This window comes from Salvelinus sp. IW2-2015, linkage group LG32 (genome assembly GCF_002910315.2).
Source record: "Salvelinus sp. IW2-2015 linkage group LG32, ASM291031v2, whole genome shotgun sequence".
NCBI lineage: Eukaryota > Metazoa > Chordata > Actinopteri > Salmoniformes > Salmonidae > Salvelinus > Salvelinus sp. IW2-2015.
In genome coordinates this window covers 35,013,100-35,019,411 of record NC_036871.1, presented here as the reverse complement: position 1 = coordinate 35,019,411, position 6,312 = coordinate 35,013,100, and positions in this window count along the sequence as shown.

Genomic DNA, 6,312 nt, shown 5'->3' with positions numbered 1-6,312 from the left:
TGCCTCTCGGGCTTCCTTGCCAGCCGTGTTCCCTCGTGTCGCCGGTTCCCTTTTCCTGCTGCCTCCGCTCTCCTGGCTGCCTCCAACTGTTCCCATGGGAGGCGATCCCTACCAGCCAGGATCTCCTCCCATGTGTAGGATCCCTTGCCATCTAGAATGTCCTCCCAAGTCCAGGAGTCCAGAACCCTCTGCTCCTGGTTACCACGCTGCTTGGTCCTTTTTTGGTGGGTAGTTCTGTAACGGCTTTCGTTGGTGGAAGGAGAGGAGGACCAAAAGGCAGCGTGGTACGTATCCATAATATCGTTTAATCGAGAATGAATACAAAATGAACAAGAGAATAAATGAAAACCGACACAGTCCCGTATGGTGCAAACACTGAAACGGAAAATAACTACCCACAACCCATAGTGGGAAAACAGGCTACCTAAGTATGATTCTCAATCAGAGACAACGATCGACACCTGCCTCTGATTGAGAACCATACTAGGCCAAACACATAGAAATATAACATACAGAACAAAACATAGAAAAACAACATAGAATGCCCAACCCAACTCACGCCCTGACCAAACTAAAATAAAGACATAAAAAAGGATCTAAGGTCAGAACGTGACATATGTAGTCTCGTTATTAATATTATTCATTGTGTCAGTATCTTTCCTTTAGTTTATTTAGCAAATTTGTCTTACTTACTTTTTTAATGATTCACGTGCAGGAGCCAGCGATATGTGCACAAGATGTTTATAGTATCCACATCCTGTCTAGGGTTATTCTCTTGTTGTTAAAGCAATAGAGTTTGTGTTTAACACTGAAATGTTTTGCATATTTGTTGTTTGTTTTTGTAAATAGGCTTTGCCGACAACAGTTGCCCATCTCAACCCAACTCTCAACAGCAATGTTACTGGGTCTGGATTTAGTATAAAGTGTATAAATAATATGTTAAATAATATGAAAACATATTGTATCTCAATCCCTGCACCATATTGTCTTCTGTGCAGTAGCCCTTTACTGCAGTCAATTACCAAAAGTTCCCTCTTTGGCTTCTTGGGTGGAATGTTATTCATATTTTTCATAATTTCACAAATAATTAAAAACATTTTTTTTAAATGGACAAAAATTGTTTCTATGTCAAACAGTTTTGTTATACATGTATTTCAGTCTTATGTGGTGTAAAGTGTTATATTGGGATGCAAACTCAAAATTGAATACATGTAAACTATATCTGACATGGTACRGGTATCTTGTCTTTGTTTAAGCCCATAACCATGTGTGTGAGATGTATACTTTAGTTTGAAAGTAGATTTGTTTAAGGTTACCAAGAATCACTCTGYGTGACCCTGTATTAACCCACTGCAGTAAAAGTTAATCATTGATATTTTATTACTTTAGTATATCTGATGCCAGTTGAAATGTAAGTCTTTTCTCTACATGTTGTAAACAGATCTGACCTAAGTGTAACGATCGYCCTGGAAAGAAGGTGACCAAAACGCAGCAGGTTATAAGTGTTCATTATAATTTAATAAATAACCTGAACACTGAAACAACAAAGAGCGAGACCGAAACGAAACAGTACTGTACTGTCTGGTGCTGACACAAAGACAGAAAACAACTACCCACAACAAACAGTTGGAAAAAGGCTACCTAAGTATGGTTCTCAATCAGAGACAACGATAGACAGCTGCCTCTGATTGAGAACCACACCTGGCCAAACACACAGAAAAAGAAAACATAGAACACCAGACATAGAATGCCCACCCCAACTCACGCCCTGACCAAACCAAAATAGAGACATAAAAAGGATCTCTAAGGTCAGGGCGTGACACTAAGGGCCTACGGTACTTTAGTAGTAGCAAAATACATGTGGACTTGATATCACCTGGTAATGGTTAAACAGGTGAGGGTATATAAAGGAGAGAATTACGACACAAACATTACACTCTGCAAGAAGAGAACAGAGTCATTCAGCTTGAGAATGAAGACTACTGTGGTTCTGCTGACGTTGTTGTGCTGCTGTGTGTCTGGGGCACAGGTTCAGAGAGACACTGAAGATGGAGGCGGTGGGAATGAGCTAGAGATAAAAAAACAGAGATATTTAACTTTGAAGCCTCATCCTGCTCTCAACAAACCTGCCAGCCTGACACCCATTCTGTTCTGAGAGACATGGCCGATTACTCCTTCTGGCATTGACACAGGCCTTGCTGAGACTGAGGTGTTCCTAATAGGACACTGTATACAAAAACAGAATTAAAATGTTTTATCATATTTTGATATTCAGTGCCCTACAACCCTTGTATTTCAGTCCAAGCAGTGGAGCTAGTTGCTGTGAAAACCAGAGCAAATGTTACTGAGAAGCGGGTAGAAGAACTGAGAGAAAATGAAGGCAATATGAGAGACAAATGAGGGGAAAAAAGTTTGTATTGAGAATTTAGTTGGTAAGTAAACTATGAACATACAAAAACCAGAAATGTACTGTAATGTGTAAAATATGTACATTTTACCTACACTGTAAAAAAAAATCTAGATGTTTCAMCTAATTATTATTATTAATTAATTGGTTCCACTGCCTTTTTTTTTGTTCATTCTACTTTTCGGTCCAAGTGCTTTTAACAAGCAATGTTTTCAACTTACATATTTGACACACATTGTGTAAGTTCATTTATACAGTAATTATTATTCAACATGTCCTCACCAGGGATTTGAACATACAACCTCTTGGTTCATGACATTCTGATCTTCCTGCTACTCCATCATGTCTGTCATTTGTCAGTTAATCTATTCTCTCCTCATTGATTAGATTAACTTATTTCAGCAATTTGAGGTTTTTCTGTATAGTTGTTTAATGTTGGTGGGTGGAGCATATTACTCTGTTTTAATGTACCTCCTTAATCACTATGATAAATGAAATTGTTTGTCTTGAGTATTCTTTTAACAGAGCTGAGAGTTACTTTGATGTGCAAAGTGTAGCAATACAGGTGAAATCAGTCATTGACACAGATATGGTGAATGTGGCAGGAAGACTGGAATGTCATGAAACAAGAGGTTGTGAGTTTGAATCCTAGGTGCGGACATTCAATGAATTGAATATGAATTACTGCATAAATTAACAAGCACAATATAATCATGAACATATGAGACAATTTATACAAACAATTTTAAGTTKACAATTTTTGCCTACATTATCTCACGTTTGGGCCTAAAATGTCAAGTGTCAGTGTGCAGCGGGTAGGACAGTCAGGCGCAGCACACAGAACTGAGTAAAARCGTACTTTACTCAAATAAATCACAAACTAATTCCATACAGGTACTATTATTCCAGCTCGACACAAAAGAGCGATCACTTAACAAAGAACAAACACGCACAAAACCATGTGGGAACCAGAGGGTTAAATAGGGAATAAATTATAACGTAATGGAAACCAGGTGTGTACAATCAAGACAAAACAAATGGAAAAAGAAACGTAGATCGGTGGCGGCTAGAAAGCCGGTGACGTCGACCACCGAACGCCGCCCGAACAAGGAGAGGTACCAACTTCGGCGGAAGTCGTGACATAAAWWWTKTTTTTGTTCAACTAACACTTGGACAGAAARGTTGAGTAAACCAAAAAAGCCTGTGGAAGAAGTTACTTAATAATAATGAGTTGAAACAACAACCAAACATTTTTTACAGTGTACTTTATGTTTGACTACTGGTTATATCTCGATTTCCCACTGATATAACAATGTTGTATTTATGTCATTGTAGCCCAGGCAGTTAAAATGAGAGTGTCGGAGACCCAGGTGAACATGTTGAAGAGAGAATGAAGTATAAAAACAGTAATAGTTTCCCGTTGTTGTACTGGGTATTCTTGCTTGACACTGAAGAATAAGGTGTTATGAATAACCCCAATAATGTTTTTACATATTAAAATGGCTGCAGATCCGAGTTATTCTATAACAAGTGCAGGAAATGAAGCAGTAGAACATTTTAGGTGCCGGTTCTCACCTCCGGTGAGCTCTTGCCCAAGTCAAGCACTGACATTTATATCTCAAAATCAATTATGTCATCACTAAAGAAAAACCTAAAGACCCAGGTGGACATGCTGAAGAGAGAGAATGAAGGAGCAATTTTCTAAATAAAGTCATTCTTTCTCTTTATGAGGTAATGAATTATTCATAATGAATAATTTAACCAGATGCAGATGTTAAAATGTTGCTAATTAGAATGGCTAGCTTGTGTTGATCATGGTGATTATGTTTTTATTTTTTTCTGCATGTGTCACGCCCTGGAAATAGAGAGGTTTTTATTCTCTATTTTGGTTAGGCCAGGGTGTGACTAGGGTGGGCATTCTAGTTTCTTTATTTCTATGTTTTCTATTTCTTTGTTTTTGGCCGAGTGTGGTTCCCAATCAGAGGCAGCTGTCTATCGTTGTCTCTGATTGGGAGTCATACTTAGGCAGTCCTTTTCCCTCTTTCATTTGTGGGTAATTATTTTCTGTTTAGTGTCTGCACATGACATAACTGTTCGCGTTAGTTTTTGTTACTTTGGTCGATTGTTTTTGATATTAAATAAAAATCATGAACACTTACCACTCTGCGCTTTGGTCCACTATTCCTTCTGACGACGAGCGTTACAGCATGGTAATGATATGCTGATAATTACGAGTGTTTTATGAGTGACTACATAGGCCCAATGGAATATCCCCTATACTGTATGTACTGCCCAGGCTTTCAGCATTTATAAAACGAAAGAAGAGAGCTAACATCAATGTTTAATTTGTGTCTCAGTCAGGAAGGTGGATTTCTCAGCTCCGCTGCTTGCATCAGGAGAAGGAAACACATGACCCTACAATGCTGAAACTTCACAAACATCAGCAATGCCTATAATTCAAACATAGGTAAAGAAAACGTGTCAAAAGACAAGTAAATGCAAACTATTAGATCTTCAAGCCATTGATCACTTTATGCAAACAATCTGTTTTTGATCTGCAGATGAGAAACTCAGTTTCTTACACAGGTATATCAAATCGTAATGCAAAGTGTTACCCAACTTTAAACATGTTATAAAACTATTCATAAATGTTCCCCTCATATCTCTGTTGCTGGAGGTGGGAGATGTGATCTTCATGCAACTGTGTGTGAAATCATGGGTATTTGACAATGTAAACCACCACAGCACCATCACTGGCCACCTGCTGTTCACCAGGTGAAAATGAAAAGATTGTTTAAAGATTCCACTTCATTTTGAACTGTGCATATGATAAAGAGATGATAAAGGAGCACATTGTAAAGACAAGATGGCAGAGGGGTTTAGGTATATATCCCCGGCTAAATCTGCATTGATGAAGCCATGTCTGCATATAGCTCTACGGTATCTCTGGTCATGTGTGTCAGAGGCAGTCTGGGCCAACAGCTCTGCTCTGTATGGTCAGTCATTAGGAAGTCATTCAGGATAAGGTGGTACAGTCTGTTTTTCAAAAGTTATCTGAATTTTGCCTATCAGTTAGGATTAAATGCATATAAATAGAATTAGTAGAATGGGGACTSCTATTCTATTTCTATGAAATTAATACAATCAGGCGAAATCCAGAAAKATATATTTTGAAAAACTGGGCCCAGAGATGTGTTGGCACAGCAGATTAATCACTTATTCTAACAATGTCTTTATTACCTCAACATTGATAAACATATTATAATGTCTCTTTGTTTCTCATGTATCACTGACTGAACTCTTCATTTGATTCTGAGTCCTAATCTTCATAGCTAAGTATTAATACACCTTGCGTTCCAAGAGTCAAATGATATGCCACTATTTCCTTTTTCTCTCTGCTTCCTTAATAAAACAATGGATCAGGACAATTTGTAAATTTCAGACAAACAACCAATCAGCCAATTAATTATGTAATTTGTATAATGCTTTTGAACATTCAGTCATTTGTTGTTGAAGAGAAAAAGCAAGAAAATGTAAATCCTTGTAAAAAAGGAAGAATAATGTTTGTTTCTGCCCCTGTCTCAACTGAATCTATGCATCAAGTACTTCAGAGACATGGAAACAACTGCTTTATTTAATTCAATCAATTTAATTGAAAACGTATAATTTTCAATCAATTTAAATGTACTTTGTGTAGGTTATCATATCATACTATAGTGCGAGGCTTATTACCTGATGTGTTGTTTTGGCACAACTGACATCAAATCATTAAACCAGTTGAGGATTATCTCTCACTTTCTCATGTAACCCTACTTCCGCCAGATGACGCTATTACGTCGTTTGTCAAATGAAGTAAGAAATAATAGCGCCATCCGGCGGCACGGGATTTTTTTCTCACGTTTTGC